Raw genomic sequence first — 27,612 nt, 5'->3', positions numbered from 1 at the left:
GTTTGATAGTAGCATAGTTGGGATGGACAGTAGCTAGCGCATTGGTTTGATAGTAGCATAGTTGGGATGGACAGTAGCTAGCGCATTGGTTTGATAGTAGCATAGTTGGGATGGACAGTAGCTAGCGCATTGGTTTGATGGATGGACAGTAGCTAGCACATTGGTTTGATTGCAGCATAGTTGGGATGGACAGTAGCTAGCACATTGGTTTGATAGTAGCATAGTTGGGATGGACAGTAGCTAGCACATTGGTTTGATAGCATAGTTGGGATGGACAGTAGATAGCGCATTGGTTTGATAGTAGCATAGTTGGGATGGACAGTAGCTATTACATTGGTTTGATAGCATAGTTGGGATGGACAGTAGCTAGCACATTGGTTTGATAGCAGCATAGTTGGGATGGACTGTAGCTAGCACATTGGTTTGATAGTAGCATAGTGTGGATGGACAGTAGCTAGCACATTGGTTTGATGGATGGACAGTAGCTAGCACATTGGTTTGATAGTAGCATAGTTGGAATGGACAGTAGCTAGCGCATTGGTTTGATAGTAGCATAGTTGGGATGGACAGTAGCTATTACATTGGTTTGATAGCATAGTTGGGATGGACAGTAGCTAGCGCATTGGTTTGATAGTAGCATAGTTGGGATGGACAGTAGCTAGCGCATTGGTTTGATAGTAGCATAGTTGGGATGGACAGTAGCTAGCGCATTGGTTTGATGGATGGACAGTAGCTAGCACATTGGTTTGATTGCAGCATAGTTGGGATGGACAGTAGCTAGCACATTGGTTTGATAGTAGCATAGTTGGGATGGACAGTAGCTAGCACATTGGTTTGATAGCATAGTTGGGATGGACAGTAGATAGCGCATTGGTTTGATAGTAGCATAGTTGGGATGGACAGTAGCTATTACATTGGTTTGATAGCATAGTTGGGATGGACAGTAGCTAGCACATTGGTTTGATAGCAGCATAGTTGGGATGGACTGTAGCTAGCACATTGGTTTGATAGTAGCATAGTGTGGATGGACAGTAGCTAGCACATTGGTTTGATGGATGGACAGTAGCTAGCACATTGGTTTGATAGTAGCATAGTTGGAATGGACAGTAGCTAGCGCATTGGTTTGATAGTAGCATAGTTGGGATGGACAGTAGCTATTACATTGGTTTGATAGCATAGTTGGGATGGACAGTAGCTAGCGCATTGGTTTGATAGTAGCATAGTTGGGATGGACAGTAGCTAGCGCATTGGTTTGATAGCATAGTTGGGATGGACAGTAGCTAGCACATTGGTTTGATAGCAGCATAGTTGGGATGAACAGTAGCTAGCACATTGGTTTGATAGTAGCATAGTTGGGATGGACAGTAGCTAGCGCATTGGTTTGATGGATGGACAGTAGCTAGCACATTGGTTTGCTTGCAGCATAGTTGGGATGGACAGTAGCTATTACATTGGTTTGATAGCATAGTTGGGATGGACAGTAGCTAGCACATTGGTTTGATAGTAGCATAGTTGGGATGGACAGTAGCTATTACATTGGTTTGATAGCATAGTTGGGATGGACAGTAGCTAGCAAATTGGTTTGATAGCAGCATAGTTGGGATGGACTGTAGCTAGCGCATTGGTTTGATAGTAGCATAGTTGGGATGGACAGTAGCTAGCGCATTGGTTTGATAGTAGCATAGTTGGGATGGACTGTAGCTAGCGCATTGGTTTGATAGCAGCATAGTTGGGATGGACAGTAGCTAGCACATTGGTTTGATAGTAGCATAGTTGGGATGGACAGTAGCTAGCGCATTGGTTTGATAGTAGCATAGTTGGGATGGACAGTAGCTAGCGCATTGGTTTGATAGTAGCATAGTTGGGATGGACAGTAGCTAGCGCATTGGTTTGATGGATGGACAGTAGCTAGCACATTGGTTTGATTGCAGCATAGTTGGGATGGACAGTAGCTAGCACATTGGTTTGATAGTAGCATAGTTGGGATGGACAGTAGCTAGCACATTGGTTTGATAGCATAGTTGGGATGGACAGTAGATAGCGCATTGGTTTGATAGTAGCATAGTTGGGATGGACAGTAGCTATTACATTGGTTTGATAGCATAGTTGGGATGGACAGTAGCTAGCACATTGGTTTGATAGCAGCATAGTTGGGATGGACTGTAGCTAGCACATTGGTTTGATAGTAGCATAGTGTGGATGGACAGTAGCTAGCACATTGGTTTGATGGATGGACAGTAGCTAGCACATTGGTTTGATAGTAGCATAGTTGGAATGGACAGTAGCTAGCGCATTGGTTTGATAGTAGCATAGTTGGGATGGACAGTAGCTATTACATTGGTTTGATAGCATAGTTGGGATGGACAGTAGCTAGCGCATTGGTTTGATAGTAGCATAGTTGGGATGGACAGTAGCTAGCGCATTGGTATGATAGTAGCATAGTTGGGATGGACAGTAGATAGCACATTGGTTTGATAGTAGCATAGTTGGGATGGACAGTAGCTAGCACATTGGTTTGATAGCATAGTTGGGATGGACAGTAGATAGCGCATTGGTTTGATAGTAGCATAGTTGGGATGGACAGTAGCTATTTCATTGGTTTGATAGCATAGTTGGGATGGACAGTAGCTAGCACATTGGTTTGATAGCAGCATAGTTGGGATGGACTGTAGCTAGCACATTGGTTTGATAGTAGCATAGTGTGGATGGAAAGTAGCTAGCACATTGGTTTGATGGATGGACAGTAGCTAGCACATTGGTTTGATAGTAGCATAGTTGGAATGGACAGTAGCTAGCGCATTGGTTTGATAGTAGCATAGTTGGGATGGACAGTAGCTATTACATTGGTTTGATAGCATAGTTGGGATGGACAGTAGCTAGCGCATTGGTTTGATAGTAGCATAGTTGGGATGGACAGTAGCTAGCGCATTGGTTTGATAGCATAGTTGGGATGGACAGTAGCTAGCACATTGGTTTGATAGCAGCATAGTTGGGATGAACAGTAGCTAGCACATTGGTTTGATAGTAGCATAGTTGGGATGGACAGTAGCTAGCGCATTGGTTTGATGAATGGACAATAGCTAGCACATTGGTTTGATTGCAGCATAGTTGGGATGGACAGTAGCTATTACATTGGTTTGATAGCATAGTTGGGATGGACAGTAGCTAGCAAATTGGTTTGATAGCAGCATAGTTGGGATGGACTGTAGCTAGCGCATTGGTTTGATAGTAGCATAGTTGGGATGGACAGTAGCTAGCGCATTGGTTTGATAGTAGCATAGTTGGGATGGACAGTAGCTAGCGCATTGGTTTGAGAGTAGCATAGTTGGGATGGACAGTAGCTAGCGCATTGGTTTGATGGATGGACAGTAGCTAGCACATTGGTTTGATTGCAGCATAGTTGGGATGGACAGTAGCTAGCACATTGGTTTGATAGTAGCATAGTTGGGATGGACAGTAGCTAGCACATTGGTTTGATAGCATAGTTGGGATGGACAGTAGCTAGCGCATTGGTTTGATAGTAGCATAGTTGGGATGGACAGTAGCTAGCGCATTGGTTTGATAGCATAGTTGGGATGGACAGTAGCTAGCACATTTGTTTGATAGCAGCATAGTTGGGATGAACAGTAGCTAGCACATTGGTTTGATAGTAGCATAGTTGGGATGGACAGTAGCTAGCGCATTGGTTTGATGGATGGACAGTAGCTAGCACATTGGTTTGATTGCAGCATAGTTGGGATGGACAGTAGCTATTACATTGGTTTGATAGCATAGTTGGGATGGACAGTAGCTATTACATTGGTTTGATAGCATAGTTGGGATGGACAGTAGCTAGCACATTGGTTTGATAGTAGCATAGTTGGGATGGACAGTAGCTATTACATTGGTTTGATAGCATAGTTGGGATGGACAGTAGCTAGCACATTGGTTTGATAGTAGCATAGTTGGGATGGACAGTAGCTATTACATTGGTTTGATAGCATAGTTGGGATGGACAGTAGCTAGCAAATTGGTTTGATAGCAGCATAGTTGGGATGGACTGTAGCTAGCGCATTGGTTTGATAGTAGCATAGTTGGGATGGACAGTAGCTAGCGCATTGGTTTGATAGTAGCATAGTTGGGATGGACAGTAGCTAGCGCATTGGTTTGATAGTAGCATAGTTGGGATGGACTGTAGCTAGCGCATTGGTTTGATAGTAGCATAGTTGGGATGGACAGTAGCTAGCGCATTGGTTTGATAGTAGCATAGTTGGGATGGACAGTAGCTAGCGCATTGGTTTGATAGTAGCATAGTTGGGATGGACAGTAGCTAGCGCATTGGTTTGATAGTAGCATAGTTGGGATGGACAGTAGCTAGCGCATTGGTTTGATGGATGGACAGTAGCTAGCACATTGGTTTGATTGCAGCATAGTTGGGATGGACAGTAGCTAGCACATTGGTTTGATAGTAGCATAGTTGGGATGGACAGTAGCTAGCACATTGGTTTGATAGCATAGTTGGGATGGACAGTAGCTAGCGCATTGGTTTGATAGTAGCATAGTTGGGATGGACAGTAGCTAGCGCATTGGTTTGATAGCATAGTTGGGATGGACAGTAGCTAGCACATTGGTTTGATAGCAGCATAGTTGGGATGAACAGTAGCTAGCACATTGGTTTGATAGTAGCATAGTTGGGATGGACAGTAGCTAGCGCATTGGTTTGATGGATGGACAGTAGCTAGCACATTGGTTTGATTGCAGCATAGTTGGGATGGACAGTAGCTATTACATTGGTTTGATAGCATAGTTGGGATGGACAGTAGCTAGCACATTGGTTTGATAGTAGCATAGTTGGGATGGACAGTAGCTATTACATTGGTTTGATAGCATAGTTGGGATGGACAGTAGCTAGCAAATTGGTTTGATAGCAGCATAGTTGGGATGGACTGTAGCTAGCGCATTGGTTTGATAGTAGCATAGTTGGGATGGACAGTAGCTAGCGCATTGGTTTGATAGTAGCATAGTTGGGATGGACAGTAGCTAGCGCATTGGTTTGATAGTAGCATAGTTGGGATGGACTGTAGCTAGCGCATTGGTTTGATAGTAGCATAGTTGGGATGGACAGTAGCTAGCGCATTGGTTTGATAGTAGCATAGTTGGGATGGACAGTAGCTAGCGCATTGGTTTGATAGTAGCATAGTTGGGATGGACAGTAGCTAGCGCATTGGTTTGATAGTAGCATAGTTGGGATGGACAGTAGCTAGCGCATTGGTTTGATGGATGGACAGTAGCTAGCACATTGGTTTGATTGCAGCATAGTTGGGATGGACAGTAGCTAGCACATTGGTTTGATAGTAGCATAGTTGGGATGGACAGTAGCTAGCACATTGGTTTGATAGCATAGTTGGGATGGACAGTAGATAGCGCATTGGTTTGATAGTAGCATAGTTGGGATGGACAGTAGCTATTACATTGGTTTGATAGCATAGTTGGGATGGACAGTAGCTAGCACATTGGTTTGATAGCAGCATAGTTGGGATGGACTGTAGCTAGCACATTGGTTTGATAGTAGCATAGTGTGGATGGACAGTAGCTAGCACATTGGTTTGATGGATGGACAGTAGCTAGCACATTGGTTTGATAGTAGCATAGTTGGAATGGACAGTAGCTAGCGCATTGGTTTGATAGTAGCATAGTTGGGATAAACAGTAGCTATTACATTGGTTTGATAGCATAGTTGGGATGGACAGTAGCTAGCGCATTGGTTTGATAGTAGCATAGTTGGGATGGACAGTAGCTAGCGCATTGGTTTGATAGTAGCATAGTTGGGATGGACAGTAGCTAGCGCATTGGTTTGATGGATGGACAGTAGCTAGCACATTGGTTTGATTGCAGCATAGTTGGGATGGACAGTAGCTAGCACATTGGTTTGATAGTAGCATAGTTGGGATGGACAGTAGCTAGCACATTGGTTTGATAGCATAGTTGGGATGGACAGTAGATAGCGCATTGGTTTGATAGTAGCATAGTTGGGATGGACAGTAGCTATTACATTGGTTTGATAGCATAGTTGGGATGGACAGTAGCTAGCACATTGGTTTGATAGCAGCATAGTTGGGATGGACTGTAGCTAGCACATTGGTTTGATAGTAGCATAGTGTGGATGGACAGTAGCTAGCACATTGGTTTGATGGATGGACAGTAGCTAGCACATTGGTTTGATAGTAGCATAGTTGGAATGGACAGTAGCTAGCGCATTGGTTTGATAGTAGCATAGTTGGGATGGACAGTAGCTATTACATTGGTTTGATAGCATAGTTGGGATGGACAGTAGCTAGCGCATTGGTTTGATAGTAGCATAGTTGGGATGGACAGTAGCTAGCGCATTGGTTTGATAGCATAGTTGGGATGGACAGTAGCTAGCACATTGGTTTGATAGCAGCATAGTTGGGATGAACAGTAGCTAGCACATTGGTTTGATAGTAGCATAGTTGGGATGGACAGTAGCTAGCGCATTGGTTTGATGGATGGACAGTAGCTATTACATTGGTTTGATAGCATAGTTGGGATGGACAGTAGCTATTACATTGGTTTGATAGCATAGTTGGGATGGACAGTAGCTAGCACATTGGTTTGATAGTAGCATAGTTGGGATGGACAGTAGCTATTACATTGGTTTGATAGCATAGTTGGGATGGACAGTAGCTAGCAAATTGGTTTGATAGCAGCATAGTTGGGATGGACTGTAGCTAGCGCATTGGTTTGATAGTAGCATAGTTGGGATGGACAGTAGCTAGCGCATTGGTTTGATAGTAGCATAGTTGGGATGGACAGTAGCTAGCGCATTGGTTTGATAGTAGCATAGTTGGGATGGACTGTAGCTAGCGCATTGGTTTGATAGTAGCATAGTTGGGATGGACAGTAGCTAGCACATTGGTTTGATAGTAGCATAGTTGGGATGGACAGTAGCTAGCGCATTGGTTTGATAGTAGCATAGTTGGGATGGACAGTAGCTAGCGCATTGGTTTGATAGTAGCATAGTTGGGATGGACAGTAGCTAGCGCATTGGTTTGATGGATGGACAGTAGCTAGCACATTGGTTTGATTGCAGCATAGTTGGGATGGACAGTAGCTAGCACATTGGTTTGATAGTAGCATAGTTGGGATGGACAGTAGCTAGCACATTGGTTTGATAGCATAGTTGGGATGGATAGTAGATAGCGCATTGGTTTGATAGTAGCATAGTTGGGATGGACAGTAGCTATTACATTGGTTTGATAGCATAGTTGGGATGGACAGTAGCTAGCACATTGGTTTGATAGCAGCATAGTTGGGATGGACTGTAGCTAGCACATTGGTTTGATAGTAGCATAGTGTGGATGGACAGTAGCTAGCACATTGGTTTGATGGATGGACAGTAGCTAGCACATTGGTTTGATAGTAGCATAGTTGGAATGGACAGTAGCTAGCGCATTGGTTTGATAGTAGCATAGTTGGGATGGACAGTAGCTATTACATTGGTTTGATAGCATAGTTGGGATGGACAGTAGCTAGCGCATTGGTTTGATAGTAGCATAGTTGGGATGGACAGTAGCTAGCGCATTGGTATGATAGTAGCATAGTTGGGATGGACAGTAGCTAGCGCATTGGTTTGATAGTAGCATAGTTGGGATGGACAGTAGCTAGCGCATTGGTTTGATAGTAGCATAGTTGGGATGGACAGTAGCTAGCGCATTGGTTTGATAGCATAGTTGGGATGGACAGTAGCTAGCACATTGGTTTGATAGCAGCATAGTTGGGATGAACAGTAGCTAGCACATTGGTTTGATAGTAGCATAGTTGGGATGGACAGTAGCTATTACATTGGTTTGATAGCATAGTTGGGATGGACAGTAGCTAGCAAATTGGTTTGATAGCAGCATAGTTGGGATGGACTGTAGCTAGCGCATTGGTTTGATAGTAGCATAGTTGGGATGGACAGTAGCTAGCGCATTGGTTTGATAGTAGCATAGTTGGGATGGACAGTAGCTAGCGCATTGGTTTGATAGTAGCATAGTTGGGATGGACTGTAGCTAGCGCATTGGTTTGATAGTAGCATAGTTGGGATGGACAGTAGCTAGCGCATTGGTTTGATAGTAGCATAGTTGGGATGGACAGTAGCTAGCGCATTGGTTTGATAGTAGCATAGTTGGGATGGACAGTAGCTAGCGCATTGGTTTGATAGTAGCATAGTTGGGATGGACAGTAGCTAGCGCATTGGTTTGATGGATGGACAGTAGCTAGCACATTGGTTTGATTGCAGCATAGTTGGGATGGACAGTAGCTAGCACATTGGTTTGATAGTAGCATAGTTGGGATGGACAGTAGCTAGCACATTGGTTTGATAGCATAGTTGGGATGGACAGTAGCTAGCGCATTGGTTTGATAGTAGCATAGTTGGGATGGACAGTAGCTAGCGCATTGGTTTGATAGCATAGTTGGGATGGACAGTAGCTAGCACATTGGTTTGATAGCAGCATAGTTGGGATGAACAGTAGCTAGCACATTGGTTTGATAGTAGCATAGTTGGGATGGACAGTAGCTAGCGCATTGGTTTGATGGATGGACAGTAGCTAGCACATTGGTTTGATTGCAGCATAGTTGGGATGGACAGTAGCTATTACATTGGTTTGATAGCATAGTTGGGATGGACAGTAGCTAGCACATTGGTTTGATAGTAGCATAGTTGGGATGGACAGTAGCTATTACATTGGTTTGATAGCATAGTTGGGATGGACAGTAGCTAGCAAATTGGTTTGATAGCAGCATAGTTGGGATGGACTGTAGCTAGCGCATTGGTTTGATAGTAGCATAGTTGGGATGGACAGTAGCTAGCGCATTGGTTTGATAGTAGCATAGTTGGGATGGACAGTAGCTAGCGCATTGGTTTGATAGTAGCATAGTTGGGATGGACTGTAGCTAGCGCATTGGTTTGATAGTAGCATAGTTGGGATGGACAGTAGCTAGCGCATTGGTTTGATAGTAGCATAGTTGGGATGGACAGTAGCTAGCGCATTGGTTTGATAGTAGCATAGTTGGGATGGACAGTAGCTAGCGCATTGGTTTGATAGTAGCATAGTTGGGATGGACAGTAGCTAGCGCATTGGTTTGATGGATGGACAGTAGCTAGCACATTGGTTTGATTGCAGCATAGTTGGGATGGACAGTAGCTAGCACATTGGTTTGATAGTAGCATAGTTGGGATGGACAGTAGCTAGCACATTGGTTTGATAGCATAGTTGGGATGGACAGTAGATAGCGCATTGGTTTGATAGTAGCATAGTTGGGATGGACAGTAGCTATTACATTGGTTTGATAGCATAGTTGGGATGGACAGTAGCTAGCACATTGGTTTGATAGCAGCATAGTTGGGATGGACTGTAGCTAGCACATTGGTTTGATAGTAGCATAGTGTGGATGGACAGTAGCTAGCACATTGGTTTGATGGATGGACAGTAGCTAGCACATTGGTTTGATAGTAGCATAGTTGGAATGGACAGTAGCTAGCGCATTGGTTTGATAGTAGCATAGTTGGGATAAACAGTAGCTATTACATTGGTTTGATAGCATAGTTGGGATGGACAGTAGCTAGCGCATTGGTTTGATAGTAGCATAGTTGGGATGGACAGTAGCTAGCGCATTGGTTTGATAGTAGCATAGTTGGGATGGACAGTAGCTAGCGCATTGGTTTGATGGATGGACAGTAGCTAGCACATTGGTTTGATTGCAGCATAGTTGGGATGGACAGTAGCTAGCACATTGGTTTGATAGTAGCATAGTTGGGATGGACAGTAGCTAGCACATTGGTTTGATAGCATAGTTGGGATGGACAGTAGATAGCGCATTGGTTTGATAGTAGCATAGTTGGGATGGACAGTAGCTATTACATTGGTTTGATAGCATAGTTGGGATGGACAGTAGCTAGCACATTGGTTTGATAGCAGCATAGTTGGGATGGACTGTAGCTAGCACATTGGTTTGATAGTAGCATAGTGTGGATGGACAGTAGCTAGCACATTGGTTTGATGGATGGACAGTAGCTAGCACATTGGTTTGATAGTAGCATAGTTGGAATGGACAGTAGCTAGCGCATTGGTTTGATAGTAGCATAGTTGGGATGGACAGTAGCTATTACATTGGTTTGATAGCATAGTTGGGATGGACAGTAGCTAGCGCATTGGTTTGATAGTAGCATAGTTGGGATGGACAGTAGCTAGCGCATTGGTTTGATAGCATAGTTGGGATGGACAGTAGCTAGCACATTGGTTTGATAGCAGCATAGTTGGGATGAACAGTAGCTAGCACATTGGTTTGATAGTAGCATAGTTGGGATGGACAGTAGCTAGCGCATTGGTTTGATGGATGGACAGTAGCTATTACATTGGTTTGATAGCATAGTTGGGATGGACAGTAGCTATTACATTGGTTTGATAGCATAGTTGGGATGGACAGTAGCTAGCACATTGGTTTGATAGTAGCATAGTTGGGATGGACAGTAGCTATTACATTGGTTTGATAGCATAGTTGGGATGGACAGTAGCTAGCAAATTGGTTTGATAGCAGCATAGTTGGGATGGACTGTAGCTAGCGCATTGGTTTGATAGTAGCATAGTTGGGATGGACAGTAGCTAGCGCATTGGTTTGATAGTAGCATAGTTGGGATGGACAGTAGCTAGCGCATTGGTTTGATAGTAGCATAGTTGGGATGGACTGTAGCTAGCGCATTGGTTTGATAGTAGCATAGTTGGGATGGACAGTAGCTAGCACATTGGTTTGATAGTAGCATAGTTGGGATGGACAGTAGCTAGCGCATTGGTTTGATAGTAGCATAGTTGGGATGGACAGTAGCTAGCGCATTGGTTTGATAGTAGCATAGTTGGGATGGACAGTAGCTAGCGCATTGGTTTGATGGATGGACAGTAGCTAGCACATTGGTTTGATTGCAGCATAGTTGGGATGGACAGTAGCTAGCACATTGGTTTGATAGTAGCATAGTTGGGATGGACAGTAGCTAGCACATTGGTTTGATAGCATAGTTGGGATGGATAGTAGATAGCGCATTGGTTTGATAGTAGCATAGTTGGGATGGACAGTAGCTATTACATTGGTTTGATAGCATAGTTGGGATGGACAGTAGCTAGCACATTGGTTTGATAGCAGCATAGTTGGGATGGACTGTAGCTAGCACATTGGTTTGATAGTAGCATAGTGTGGATGGACAGTAGCTAGCACATTGGTTTGATGGATGGACAGTAGCTAGCACATTGGTTTGATAGTAGCATAGTTGGAATGGACAGTAGCTAGCGCATTGGTTTGATAGTAGCATAGTTGGGATGGACAGTAGCTATTACATTGGTTTGATAGCATAGTTGGGATGGACAGTAGCTAGCGCATTGGTTTGATAGTAGCATAGTTGGGATGGACAGTAGCTAGCGCATTGGTATGATAGTAGCATAGTTGGGATGGACAGTAGCTAGCGCATTGGTTTGATAGTAGCATAGTTGGGATGGACAGTAGCTAGCGCATTGGTTTGATAGTAGCATAGTTGGGATGGACAGTAGCTAGCGCATTGGTTTGATAGCATAGTTGGGATGGACAGTAGCTAGCACATTGGTTTGATAGCAGCATAGTTGGGATGAACAGTAGCTAGCACATTGGTTTGATAGTAGCATAGTTGGGATGGACAGTAGCTAGCGCATTGGTTTGATGGATGGACAGTAGCTAGCACATTGGTTTGATTGCAGCATAGTTGGGATGGACAGTAGCTATTACATTGGTTTGATAGCATAGTTGGGATGGACAGTAGCTAGCACATTGGTTTGATAGTAGCATAGTTGGGATGGACAGTAGCTATTACATTGGTTTGATAGCATAGTTGGGATGGACAGTAGCTAGCAAATTGGTTTGATAGCAGCATAGTTGGGATGGACTGTAGCTAGCGCATTGGTTTGATAGTAGCATAGTTGGGATGGACAGTAGCTAGCGCATTGGTTTGATAGTAGCATAGTTGGGATGGACAGTAGCTAGCGCATTGGTTTGATAGTAGCATAGTTGGGATGGACTGTAGCTAGCGCATTGGTTTGATAGTAGCATAGTTGGGATGGACAGTAGCTAGCGCATTGGTTTGATAGTAGCATAGTTGGGATGGACAGTAGCTAGCGCATTGGTTTGATAGTAGCATAGTTGGGATGGACAGTAGCTAGCGCATTGGTTTGATAGTAGCATAGTTGGGATGGACAGTAGCTAGCGCATTGGTTTGATAGTAGCATAGTTGGGATGGACAGTAGCTAGCGCATTGGTTTGATGGATGGACAGTAGCTAGCACATTGGTTTGATTGCAGCATAGTTGGGATGGACAGTAGCTAGCGCATTGGTTTGATAGTAGCATAGTTGGGATGGACTGTAGCTAGCGCATTGGTTTGATAGCATAGTTGGGATGGACAGTAGCTAGCACATTGGTTTGATAGCAGCATAGTTGGGATGAACAGTAGCTAGCACATTGGTTTGATAGTAGCATAGTTGGGATGGACAGTAGCTAGCGCATTGGTTTGATGGATGGACAGTAGCTAGCACATTGGTTTGATTGCAGCATAGTTGGGATGGACAGTAGCTATTACATTGGTTTGATAGCATAGTTGGGATGGACAGTAGCTAGCACATTGGTTTGATAGTAGCATAGTTGGGATGGACAGTAGCTATTACATTGGTTTGATAGCATAGTTGGGATGGACAGTAGCTAGCAAATTGGTTTGATAGCAGCATAGTTGGGATGGACTGTAGCTAGCGCATTGGTTTGATAGTAGCATAGTTGGGATGGACAGTAGCTAGCGCATTGGTTTGATAGTAGCATAGTTGGGATGGACAGTAGCTAGCGCATTGGTTTGAGAGTAGCATAGTTGGGATGGACAGTAGCTAGCGCATTGGTTTGATGGATGGACAGTAGCTAGCACATTGGTTTGATTGCAGCATAGTTGGGATGGACAGTAGCTAGCACATTGGTTTGATAGTAGCATAGTTGGGATGGACAGTAGCTAGCACATTGGTTTGATAGCATAGTTGGGATGGACAGTAGCTAGCGCATTGGTTTGATAGTAGCATAGTTGGGATGGACAGTAGCTAGCGCATTGGTTTGATAGCATAGTTGGGATGGACAGTAGCTAGCACATTTGTTTGATAGCAGCATAGTTGGGATGAACAGTAGCTAGCACATTGGTTTGATAGTAGCATAGTTGGGATGGACAGTAGCTAGCGCATTGGTTTGATGGATGGACAGTAGCTAGCACATTGGTTTGATTGCAGCATAGTTGGGATGGACAGTAGCTATTACATTGGTTTGATAGCATAGTTGGGATGGACAGTAGCTATTACATTGGTTTGATAGCATAGTTGGGATGGACAGTAGCTAGCACATTGGTTTGATAGTAGCATAGTTGGGATGGACAGTAGCTATTACATTGGTTTGATAGCATAGTTGGGATGGACAGTAGCTAGCACATTGGTTTGATAGTAGCATAGTTGGGATGGACAGTAGCTATTACATTGGTTTGATAGCATAGTTGGGATGGACAGTAGCTAGCAAATTGGTTTGATAGCAGCATAGTTGGGATGGACTGTAGCTAGCGCATTGGTTTGATAGTAGCATAGTTGGGATGGACAGTAGCTAGCGCATTGGTTTGATAGTAGCATAGTTGGGATGGACAGTAGCTAGCGCATTGGTTTGATAGTAGCATAGTTGGGATGGACTGTAGCTAGCGCATTGGTTTGATAGTAGCATAGTTGGGATGGACAGTAGCTAGCGCATTGGTTTGATAGTAGCATAGTTGGGATGGACAGTAGCTAGCGCATTGGTTTGATAGTAGCATAGTTGGGATGGACAGTAGCTAGCGCATTGGTTTGATAGTAGCATAGTTGGGATGGACAGTAGCTAGCGCATTGGTTTGATGGATGGACAGTAGCTAGCACATTGGTTTGATTGCAGCATAGTTGGGATGGACAGTAGCTAGCACATTGGTTTGATAGTAGCATAGTTGGGATGGACAGTAGCTAGCACATTGGTTTGATAGCATAGTTGGGATGGACAGTAGCTAGCGCATTGGTTTGATAGTAGCATAGTTGGGATGGACAGTAGCTAGCGCATTGGTTTGATAGCATAGTTGGGATGGACAGTAGCTAGCACATTGGTTTGATAGCAGCATAGTTGGGATGAACAGTAGCTAGCACATTGGTTTGATAGTAGCATAGTTGGGATGGACAGTAGCTAGCGCATTGGTTTGATGGATGGACAGTAGCTAGCACATTGGTTTGATTGCAGCATAGTTGGGATGGACAGTAGCTATTACATTGGTTTGATAGCATAGTTGGGATGGACAGTAGCTAGCACATTGGTTTGATAGTAGCATAGTTGGGATGGACAGTAGCTATTACATTGGTTTGATAGCATAGTTGGGATGGACAGTAGCTAGCAAATTGGTTTGATAGCAGCATAGTTGGGATGGACTGTAGCTAGCGCATTGGTTTGATAGTAGCATAGTTGGGATGGACAGTAGCTAGCGCATTGGTTTGATAGTAGCATAGTTGGGATGGACAGTAGCTAGCGCATTGGTTTGATAGTAGCATAGTTGGGATGGACTGTAGCTAGCGCATTGGTTTGATAGTAGCATAGTTGGGATGGACAGTAGCTAGCGCATTGGTTTGATAGTAGCATAGTTGGGATGGACAGTAGCTAGCGCATTGGTTTGATAGTAGCATAGTTGGGATGGACAGTAGCTAGCGCATTGGTTTGATAGTAGCATAGTTGGGATGGACAGTAGCTAGCGCATTGGTTTGATGGATGGACAGTAGCTAGCACATTGGTTTGATTGCAGCATAGTTGGGATGGACAGTAGCTAGCACATTGGTTTGATAGTAGCATAGTTGGGATGGACAGTAGCTAGCACATTGGTTTGATAGCATAGTTGGGATGGACAGTAGATAGCGCATTGGTTTGATAGTAGCATAGTTGGGATGGACAGTAGCTATTACATTGGTTTGATAGCATAGTTGGGATGGACAGTAGCTAGCACATTGGTTTGATAGCAGCATAGTTGGGATGGACTGTAGCTAGCACATTGGTTTGATAGTAGCATAGTGTGGATGGACAGTAGCTAGCACATTGGTTTGATGGATGGACAGTAGCTAGCACATTGGTTTGATAGTAGCATAGTTGGAATGGACAGTAGCTAGCGCATTGGTTTGATAGTAGCATAGTTGGGATAAACAGTAGCTATTACATTGGTTTGATAGCATAGTTGGGATGGACAGTAGCTAGCGCATTGGTTTGATAGTAGCATAGTTGGGATGGACAGTAGCTAGCGCATTGGTTTGATAGTAGCATAGTTGGGATGGACAGTAGCTAGCGCATTGGTTTGATGGATGGACAGTAGCTAGCACATTGGTTTGATTGCAGCATAGTTGGGATGGACAGTAGCTAGCACATTGGTTTGATAGTAGCATAGTTGGGATGGACAGTAGCTAGCACATTGGTTTGATAGCATAGTTGGGATGGACAGTAGATAGCGCATTGGTTTGATAGTAGCATAGTTGGGATGGACAGTAGCTATTACATTGGTTTGATAGCATAGTTGGGATGGACAGTAGCTAGCACATTGGTTTGATAGCAGCATAGTTGGGATGGACTGTAGCTAGCACATTGGTTTGATAGTAGCATAGTGTGGATGGACAGTAGCTAGCACATTGGTTTGATGGATGGACAGTAGCTAGCACATTGGTTTGATAGTAGCATAGTTGGAATGGACAGTAGCTAGCGCATTGGTTTGATAGTAGCATAGTTGGGATGGACAGTAGCTATTACATTGGTTTGATAGCATAGTTGGGATGGACAGTAGCTAGCGCATTGGTTTGATAGTAGCATAGTTGGGATGGACAGTAGCTAGCGCATTGGTTTGATAGCATAGTTGGGATGGACAGTAGCTAGCACATTGGTTTGATAGCAGCATAGTTGGGATGAACAGTAGCTAGCACATTGGTTTGATAGTAGCATAGTTGGGATGGACAGTAGCTAGCGCATTGGTTTGATGGATGGACAGTAGCTATTACATTGGTTTGATAGCATAGTTGGGATGGACAGTAGCTATTACATTGGTTTGATAGCATAGTTGGGATGGACAGTAGCTAGCACATTGGTTTGATAGTAGCATAGTTGGGATGGACAGTAGCTATTACATTGGTTTGATAGCATAGTTGGGATGGACAGTAGCTAGCAAATTGGTTTGATAGCAGCATAGTTGGGATGGACTGTAGCTAGCGCATTGGTTTGATAGTAGCATAGTTGGGATGGACAGTAGCTAGCGCATTGGTTTGATAGTAGCATAGTTGGGATGGACAGTAGCTAGCGCATTGGTTTGATAGTAGCATAGTTGGGATGGACTGTAGCTAGCGCATTGGTTTGATAGTAGCATAGTTGGGATGGACAGTAGCTAGCACATTGGTTTGATAGTAGCATAGTTGGGATGGACAGTAGCTAGCGCATTGGTTTGATAGTAGCATAGTTGGGATGGACAGTAGCTAGCGCATTGGTTTGATAGTAGCATAGTTGGGATGGACAGTAGCTAGCGCATTGGTTTGATGGATGGACAGTAGCTAGCACATTGGTTTGATTGCAGCATAGTTGGGATGGACAGTAGCTAGCACATTGGTTTGATAGTAGCATAGTTGGGATGGACAGTAGCTAGCACATTGGTTTGATAGCATAGTTGGGATGGATAGTAGATAGCGCATTGGTTTGATAGTAGCATAGTTGGGATGGACAGTAGCTATTACATTGGTTTGATAGCATAGTTGGGATGGACAGTAGCTAGCACATTGGTTTGATAGCAGCATAGTTGGGATGGACTGTAGCTAGCACATTGGTTTGATAGTAGCATAGTGTGGATGGACAGTAGCTAGCACATTGGTTTGATGGATGGACAGTAGCTAGCACATTGGTTTGATAGTAGCATAGTTGGAATGGACAGTAGCTAGCGCATTGGTTTGATAGTAGCATAGTTGGGATGGACAGTAGCTATTACATTGGTTTGATAGCATAGTTGGGATGGACAGTAGCTAGCGCATTGGTTTGATAGTAGCATAGTTGGGATGGACAGTAGCTAGCGCATTGGTATGATAGTAGCATAGTTGGGATGGACAGTAGCTAGCGCATTGGTTTGATAGTAGCATAGTTGGGATGGACAGTAGCTAGCGCATTGGTTTGATAGTAGCATAGTTGGGATGGACAGTAGCTAGCGCATTGGTTTGATAGCATAGTTGGGATGGACAGTAGCTAGCACATTGGTTTGATAGCAGCATAGTTGGGATGAACAGTAGCTAGCACATTGGTTTGATAGTAGCATAGTTGGGATGGACAGTAGCTATTACATTGGTTTGATAGCATAGTTGGGATGGACAGTAGCTAGCAAATTGGTTTGATAGCAGCATAGTTGGGATGGACTGTAGCTAGCGCATTGGTTTGATAGTAGCATAGTTGGGATGGACAGTAGCTAGCGCATTGGTTTGATAGTAGCATAGTTGGGATGGACAGTAGCTAGCGCATTGGTTTGATAGTAGCATAGTTGGGATGGACTGTAGCTAGCGCATTGGTTTGATAGTAGCATAGTTGGGATGGACAGTAGCTAGCGCATTGGTTTGATAGTAGCATAGTTGGGATGGACAGTAGCTAGCGCATTGGTTTGATAGTAGCATAGTTGGGATGGACAGTAGCTAGCGCATTGGTTTGATAGTAGCATAGTTGGGATGGACAGTAGCTAGCGCATTGGTTTGATGGATGGACAGTAGCTAGCACATTGGTTTGATTGCAGCATAGTTGGGATGGACAGTAGCTAGCACATTGGTTTGATAGTAGCATAGTTGGGATGGACAGTAGCTAGCACATTGGTTTGATAGCATAGTTGGGATGGACAGTAGCTAGCGCATTGGTTTGATAGTAGCATAGTTGGGATGGACAGTAGCTAGCGCATTGGTTTGATAGCATAGTTGGGATGGACAGTAGCTAGCACATTGGTTTGATAGCAGCATAGTTGGGATGAACAGTAGCTAGCACATTGGTTTGATAGTAGCATAGTTGGGATGGACAGTAGCTAGCGCATTGGTTTGATGGATGGACAGTAGCTAGCACATTGGTTTGATTGCAGCATAGTTGGGATGGACAGTAGCTATTACATTGGTTTGATAGCATAGTTGGGATGGACAGTAGCTAGCACATTGGTTTGATAGTAGCATAGTTGGGATGGACAGTAGCTATTACATTGGTTTGATAGCATAGTTGGGATGGACAGTAGCTAGCAAATTGGTTTGATAGCAGCATAGTTGGGATGGACTGTAGCTAGCGCATTGGTTTGATAGTAGCATAGTTGGGATGGACAGTAGCTAGCGCATTGGTTTGATAGTAGCATAGTTGGGATGGACAGTAGCTAGCGCATTGGTTTGATAGTAGCATAGTTGGGATGGACTGTAGCTAGCGCATTGGTTTGATAGTAGCATAGTTGGGATGGACAGTAGCTAGCGCATTGGTTTGATAGTAGCATAGTTGGGATGGACAGTAGCTAGCGCATTGGTTTGATAGTAGCATAGTTGGGATGGACAGTAGCTAGCGCATTGGTTTGATAGTAGCATAGTTGGGATGGACAGTAGCTAGCGCATTGGTTTGATGGATGGACAGTAGCTAGCACATTGGTTTGATTGCAGCATAGTTGGGATGGACAGTAGCTAGCACATTGGTTTGATAGTAGCATAGTTGGGATGGACAGTAGCTAGCACATTGGTTTGATAGCATAGTTGGGATGGACAGTAGATAGCGCATTGGTTTGATAGTAGCATAGTTGGGATGGACAGTAGCTATTACATTGGTTTGATAGCATAGTTGGGATGGACAGTAGCTAGCACATTGGTTTGATAGCAGCATAGTTGGGATGGACTGTAGCTAGCACATTGGTTTGATAGTAGCATAGTGTGGATGGACAGTAGCTAGCACATTGGTTTGATGGATGGACAGTAGCTAGCACATTGGTTTGATAGTAGCATAGTTGGAATGGACAGTAGCTAGCGCATTGGTTTGATAGTAGCATAGTTGGGATAAACAGTAGCTATTACATTGGTTTGATAGCATAGTTGGGATGGACAGTAGCTAGCGCATTGGTTTGATAGTAGCATAGTTGGGATGGACAGTAGCTAGCGCATTGGTTTGATAGTAGCATAGTTGGGATGGACAGTAGCTAGCGCATTGGTTTGATGGATGGACAGTAGCTAGCACATTGGTTTGATTGCAGCATAGTTGGGATGGACAGTAGCTAGCACATTGGTTTGATAGTAGCATAGTTGGGATGGACAGTAGCTAGCACATTGGTTTGATAGCATAGTTGGGATGGACAGTAGATAGCGCATTGGTTTGATAGTAGCATAGTTGGGATGGACAGTAGCTATTACATTGGTTTGATAGCATAGTTGGGATGGACAGTAGCTAGCACATTGGTTTGATAGCAGCATAGTTGGGATGGACTGTAGCTAGCACATTGGTTTGATAGTAGCATAGTGTGGATGGACAGTAGCTAGCACATTGGTTTGATGGATGGACAGTAGCTAGCACATTGGTTTGATAGTAGCATAGTTGGAATGGACAGTAGCTAGCGCATTGGTTTGATAGTAGCATAGTTGGGATGGACAGTAGCTATTACATTGGTTTGATAGCATAGTTGGGATGGACAGTAGCTAGCGCATTGGTTTGATAGTAGCATAGTTGGGATGGACAGTAGCTAGCGCATTGGTTTGATAGCATAGTTGGGATGGACAGTAGCTAGCACATTGGTTTGATAGCAGCATAGTTGGGATGAACAGTAGCTAGCACATTGGTTTGATAGTAGCATAGTTGGGATGGACAGTAGCTAGCGCATTGGTTTGATGGATGGACAGTAGCTATTACATTGGTTTGATAGCATAGTTGGGATGGACAGTAGCTATTACATTGGTTTGATAGCATAGTTGGGATGGACAGTAGCTAGCACATTGGTTTGATAGTAGCATAGTTGGGATGGACAGTAGCTATTACATTGGTTTGATAGCATAGTTGGGATGGACAGTAGCTAGCAAATTGGTTTGATAGCAGCATAGTTGGGATGGACTGTAGCTAGCGCATTGGTTTGATAGTAGCATAGTTGGGATGGACAGTAGCTAGCGCATTGGTTTGATAGTAGCATAGTTGGGATGGACAGTAGCTAGCGCATTGGTTTGATAGTAGCATAGTTGGGATGGACTGTAGCTAGCGCATTGGTTTGATAGTAGCATAGTTGGGATGGACAGTAGCTAGCACATTGGTTTGATAGTAGCATAGTTGGGATGGACAGTAGCTAGCGCATTGGTTTGATAGTAGCATAGTTGGGATGGACAGTAGCTAGCGCATTGGTTTGATAGTAGCATAGTTGGGATGGACAGTAGCTAGCGCATTGGTTTGATGGATGGACAGTAGCTAGCACATTGGTTTGATTGCAGCATAGTTGGGATGGACAGTAGCTAGCACATTGGTTTGATAGTAGCATAGTTGGGATGGACAGTAGCTAGCACATTGGTTTGATAGCATAGTTGGGATGGATAGTAGATAGCGCATTGGTTTGATAGTAGCATAGTTGGGATGGACAGTAGCTATTACATTGGTTTGATAGCATAGTTGGGATGGACAGTAGCTAGCACATTGGTTTGATAGCAGCATAGTTGGGATGGACTGTAGCTAGCACATTGGTTTGATAGTAGCATAGTGTGGATGGACAGTAGCTAGCACATTGGTTTGATGGATGGACAGTAGCTAGCACATTGGTTTGATAGTAGCATAGTTGGAATGGACAGTAGCTAGCGCATTGGTTTGATAGTAGCATAGTTGGGATGGACAGTAGCTATTACATTGGTTTGATAGCATAGTTGGGATGGACAGTAGCTAGCGCATTGGTTTGATAGTAGCATAGTTGGGATGGACAGTAGCTAGCGCATTGGTATGATAGTAGCATAGTTGGGATGGACAGTAGCTAGCGCATTGGTTTGATAGTAGCATAGTTGGGATGGACAGTAGCTAGCGCATTGGTTTGATAGTAGCATAGTTGGGATGGACAGTAGCTAGCGCATTGGTTTGATAGCATAGTTGGGATGGACAGTAGCTAGCACATTGGTTTGATAGCAGCATAGTTGGGATGAACAGTAGCTAGCACATTGGTTTGATAGTAGCATAGTTGGGATGGACAGTAGCTAGCGCATTGGTTTGATGGATGGACAGTAGCTAGCACATTGGTTTGATTGCAGCATAGTTGGGATGGACAGTAGCTATTACATTGGTTTGATAGCATAGTTGGGATGGACAGTAGCTAGCACATTGGTTTGATAGTAGCATAGTTGGGATGGACAGTAGCTATTACATTGGTTTGATAGCATAGTTGGGATGGACAGTAGCTAGCAAATTGGTTTGATAGCAGCATAGTTGGGATGGACTGTAGCTAGCGCATTGGTTTGATAGTAGCATAGTTGGGATGGACAGTAGCTAGCGCATTGGTTTGATAGTAGCATAGTTGGGATGGACAGTAGCTAGCGCATTGGTTTGATAGTAGCATAGTTGGGATGGACTGTAGCTAGCGCATTGGTTTGATAGTAGCATAGTTGGGATGGACAGTAGCTAGCGCATTGGTTTGATAGTAGCATAGTTGGGATGGACAGTAGCTAGCGCATTGGTTTGATAGTAGCATAGTTGGGATGGACAGTAGCTAGCGCATTGGTTTGATAGTAGCATAGTTGGGATGGACAGTAGCTAGCGCATTGGTTTGATAGTAGCATAGTTGGGATGGACAGTAGCTAGCGCATTGGTTTGATGGATGGACAGTAGCTAGCACATTGGTTTGATTGCAGCATAGTTGGGATGGACAGTAGCTAGCGCATTGGTTTGATAGTAGCATAGTTGGGATGGACTGTAGCTAGCGCATTGGTTTGATAGCATAGTTGGGATGGACAGTAGCTAGCACATTGGTTTGATAGCAGCATAGTTGGGATGAACAGTAGCTAGCACATTGGTTTGATAGTAGCATAGTTGGGATGGACAGTAGCTAGCGCATTGGTTTGATGGATGGACAGTAGCTAGCACATTGGTTTGATTGCAGCATAGTTGGGATGGACAGTAGCTATTACATTGGTTTGATAGCATAGTTGGGATGGACAGTAGCTAGCACATTGGTTTGATAGTAGCATAGTTGGGATGGACAGTAGCTATTACATTGGTTTGATAGCATAGTTGGGATGGACAGTAGCTAGCAAATTGGTTTGATAGCAGCATAGTTGGGATGGACTGTAGCTAGCGCATTGGTTTGATAGTAGCATAGTTGGGATGGACAGTAGCTAGCGCATTGGTTTGATAGTAGCATAGTTGGGATGGACAGTAGCTAGCGCATTGGTTTGATAGTAGCATAGTTGGGATGGACTGTAGCTAGCGCATTGGTTTGATAGTAGCATAGTTGGGATGGACAGTAGCTAGCGCATTGGTTTGATAGTAGCATAGTTGGGATGGACAGTAGCTAGCGCATTGGTTTGATAGTAGCATAGTTGGGATGGACAGTAGCTAGCGCATTGGTTTGATAGTAGCATAGTTGGGATGGACAGTAGCTAGCGCATTGGTTTGATAGTAGCATAGTTGGGATGGACAGTAGCTAGCGCATTGGTTTGATGGATGGACAGTAGCTAGCACATTGGTTTGATTGCAGCATAGTTGGGATGGACAGTAGCTAGCACATTGGTTTGATAGTAGCATAGTTGGGATGGACAGTAGCTAGCACATTGGTTTGATAGCATAGTTGGGATGGACAGTAGATAGCGCATTGGTTTGATAGTAGCATAGTTGGGATGGACAGTAGCTATTACATTGGTTTGATAGCATAGTTGGGATGGACAGTAGCTAGCACATTGGTTTGATAGCAGCATAGTTGGGATGGACTGTAGCTAGCACATTGGTTTGATAGTAGCATAGTGTGGATGGACAGTAGCTAGCACATTGGTTTGATGGATGGACAGTAGCTAGCACATTGGTTTGATAGTAGCATAGTTGGAATGGACAGTAGCTAGCGCATTGGTTTGATAGTAGCATAGTTGGGATGGACAGTAGCTATTACATTGGTTTGATAGCATAGTTGGGATGGACAGTAGCTAGCGCATTGGTTTGATAGTAGCATAGTTGGGATGGACAGTAGCTAGCGCATTGGTTTGATAGCATAGTTGGGATGGACAGTAGCTAGCACATTGGTTTGATAGCAGCATAGTTGGGATGAACAGTAGCTAGCACATTGGTTTGATAGTAGCATAGTTGGGATGGACAGTAGCTAGCACATTGGTTTGATGGATGGACAGTAGCTAGCACATTGGTTTGATTGCAGCATAGTTGGGATGGACAGTAGCTATTACATTGGTTTGATAGTAGCATAGTTGGGATGGACAGTAGCTAGCACATTGGTTTGATAGTAGCATAGTTGGGATGGACAGTAGCTATTACATTGGTTTGATAGCATAGTTGGGATGGACAGTAGCTAGCAAATTGGTTTGATAGCAGCATAGTTGGGATGGACTGTAGCTAGCGCATTGGTTTGATAGTAGCATAGTTGGGATGGACAGTAGCTAGCGCATTGGTTTGATAGTAGCATAGTTGGGATGGACAGTAGCTAGCGCATTGGTTTGATAGTAGCATAGTTGGGATGGACTGTAGCTAGCGCATTGGTTTGATAGTAGCATAGTTGGGATGGACAGTAGCTAGCGCATTGGTTTGATAGTAGCATAGTTGGGATGGACTGTAGCTAGCGCATTGGTTTGATAGTAGCATAGTTGGGATGGACAGTAGCTAGCACATTGGTTTGATAGTAGCATAGTTGGGATGGACAGTAGCTAGCGCATTGGTTTGATAGTAGCATAGTTGGGATGGACAGTAGCTAGCGCATTGGTTTGATAGTAGCATAGTTGGGATGGACAGTAGCTAGCGCATTGGTTTGATGGATGGACAGTAGCTAGCACATTGGTTTGATTGCAGCATAGTTGGGATGGACAGTAGCTAGCACATTGGTTTGATAGTAGCATAGTTGGGATGGACAGTAGCTAGCACATTGGTTTGATAGCATAGTTGGGATGGATAGTAGATAGCGCATTGGTTTGATAGTAGCATAGTTGGGATGGACAGTAGCTATTACATTGGTTTGATAGCATAGTTGGGATGGACAGTAGCTAGCACATTGGTTTGATAGCAGCATAGTTGGGATGGACTGTAGCTAGCACATTGGTTTGATAGTAGCATAGTGTGGATGGACAGTAGCTAGCACATTGGTTTGATGGATGGACAGTAGCTAGCACATTGGTTTGATAGTAGCATAGTTGGAATGGACAGTAGCTAGCGCATTGGTTTGATAGTAGCATAGTTGGGATGGACAGTAGCTATTACATTGGTTTGATAGCATAGTTGGGATGGACAGTAGCTAGCGCATTGGTTTGATAGTAGCATAGTTGGGATGGACAGTAGCTAGCGCATTGGTATGATAGTAGCATAGTTGGGATGGACAGTAGCTAGCGCATTGGTTTGATAGTAGCATAGTTGGGATGGACAGTAGCTAGCGCATTGGTTTGATAGTAGCATAGTTGGGATGGACAGTAGCTAGCGCATTGGTTTGATAGCATAGTTGGGATGGACAGTAGCTAGCACATTGGTTTGATAGCAGCATAGTTGGGATGAACAGTAGCTAGCACATTGGTTTGATAGTAGCATAGTTGGGATGGACAGTAGCTAGCGCATTGGTTTGATGGATGGACAGTAGCTAGCACATTGGTTTGATTGCAGCATAGTTGGGATGGACAGTAGCTATTACATTGGTTTGATAGCATAGTTGGGATGGACAGTAGCTAGCACATTGGTTTGATAGTAGCATAGTTGGGATGGACAGTAGCTATTACATTGGTTTGATAGCATAGTTGGGATGGACAGTAGCTAGCAAATTGGTTTGATAGCAGCATAGTTGGGATGGACTGTAGCTAGCGCATTGGTTTGATAGTAGCATAGTTGGGATGGACAGTAGCTAGCGCATTGGTTTGATAGTAGCATAGTTGGGATGGACAGTAGCTAGCGCATTGGTTTGATAGTAGCATAGTTGGGATGGACTGTAGCTAGCGCATTGGTTTGATAGTAGCATAGTTGGGATGGACAGTAGCTAGCGCATTGGTTTGATAGTAGCATAGTTGGGATGGACAGTAGCTAGCGCATTGGTTTGATAGTAGCATAGTTGGGATGGACAGTAGCTAGCGCATTGGTTTGATAGTAGCATAGTTGGGATGGACAGTAGCTAGCGCATTGGTTTGATAGTAGCATAGTTGGGATGGACAGTAGCTAGCGCATTGGTTTGATGGATGGACAGTAGCTAGCACATTGGTTTGATTGCAGCATAGTTGGGATGGACAGTAGCTAGCGCATTGGTTTGATAGTAGCATAGTTGGGATGGACAGTAGCTAGCGCATTGGTTTGATAGCATAGTTGGGATGGACAGTAGCTAGCACATTGGTTTGATAGCAGCATAGTTGGGATGAACAGTAGCTAGCACATTGGTTTGATAGTAGCATAGTTGGGATGGACAGTAGCTAGCGCATTGGTTTGATGGATGGACAGTAGCTAGCACATTGGTTTGATTGCAGCATAGTTGGGATGGACAGTAGCTATTACATTGGTTTGATAGCATAGTTGGGATGGACAGTAGCTAGCACATTGGTTTGATAGTAGCATAGTTGGGATGGACAGTAGCTATTACATTGGTTTGATAGCATAGTTGGGATGGACAGTAGCTAGCAAATTGGTTTGATAGCAGCATAGTTGGGATGGACTGTAGCTAGCGCATTGGTTTGATAGTAGCATAGTTGGGATGGACAGTAGCTAGCGCATTGGTTTGATAGTAGCATAGTTGGGATGGACAGTAGCTAGCGCATTGGTTTGATAGTAGCATAGTTGGGATGGACTGTAGCTAGCGCATTGGTTTGATAGTAGCATAGTTGGGATGGACAGTAGCTAGCGCATTGGTTTGATAGTAGCATAGTTGGGATGGACAGTAGCTAGCGCATTGGTTTGATAGTAGCATAGTTGGGATGGACAGTAGCTAGCGCATTGGTTTGATAGTAGCATAGTTGGGATGGACAGTAGCTAGCGCATTGGTTTGATAGTAGCATAGTTGGGATGGACAGTAGCTAGCGCATTGGTTTGATGGATGGACAGTAGCTAGCACATTGGTTTGATTGCAGCATAGTTGGGATGGACAGTAGCTAGCACATTGGTTTGATAGTAGCATAGTTGGGATGGACAGTAGCTAGCACATTGGTTTGATAGCATAGTTGGGATGGACAGTAGATAGCGCATTGGTTTGATAGTAGCATAGTTGGGATGGACAGTAGCTATTACATTGGTTTGATAGCATAGTTGGGATGGACAGTAGCTAGCACATTGGTTTGATAGCAGCATAGTTGGGATGGACTGTAGCTAGCACATTGGTTTGATAGTAGCATAGTGTGGATGGACAGTAGCTAGCACATTGGTTTGATGGATGGACAGTAGCTAGCACATTGGTTTGATAGTAGCATAGTTGGAATGGACAGTAGCTAGCGCATTGGTTTGATAGTAGCATAGTTGGGATGGACAGTAGCTATTACATTGGTTTGATAGCATAGTTGGGATGGACAGTAGCTAGCGCATTGGTTTGATAGTAGCATAGTTGGGATGGACAGTAGCTAGCGCATTGGTTTGATAGCATAGTTGGGATGGACAGTAGCTAGCACATTGGTTTGATAGCAGCATAGTTGGGATGAACAGTAGCTAGCACATTGGTTTGATAGTAGCATAGTTGGGATGGACAGTAGCTAGCACATTGGTTTGATGGATGGACAGTAGCTAGCACATTGGTTTGATTGCAGCATAGTTGGGATGGACAGTAGCTATTACATTGGTTTGATAGTAGCATAGTTGGGATGGACAGTAGCTAGCACATTGGTTTGATAGTAGCATAGTTGGGATGGACAGTAGCTATTACATTGGTTTGATAGCATAGTTGGGATGGACAGTAGCTAGCAAATTGGTTTGATAGCAGCATAGTTGGGATGGACTGTAGCTAGCGCATTGGTTTGATAGTAGCATAGTTGGGATGGACAGTAGCTAGCGCATTGGTTTGATAGTAGCATAGTTGGGATGGACAGTAGCTAGCGCATTGGTTTGATAGTAGCATAGTTGGGATGGACTGTAGCTAGCGCATTGGTTTGATAGTAGCATAGTTGGGATGGACAGTAGCTAGCGCATTGGTTTGATAGTAGCATAGTTGGGATGGACAGTAGCTAGCGCATTGGTTTGATAGTAGCATAGTTGGGATGGACAGTAGCTAGCGCATTGGTTTGATAGTAGCATAGTTGGGATGGACAGTAGCTAGCGCATTGGTTTGATGGATGGACAGTAGCTAGCACATTGGTTTGATTGCAGCATAGTTGGGATGGACAGTAGCTAGCACATTGGTTTGATAGTAGCAT

This window comes from Borostomias antarcticus (genome assembly GCF_949987555.1).
Source record: "Borostomias antarcticus genome assembly, chromosome: 18".
Lineage (NCBI taxonomy): Eukaryota > Metazoa > Chordata > Actinopteri > Stomiiformes > Stomiidae > Borostomias > Borostomias antarcticus.
This window is presented reverse-complemented; position numbering follows the sequence as displayed.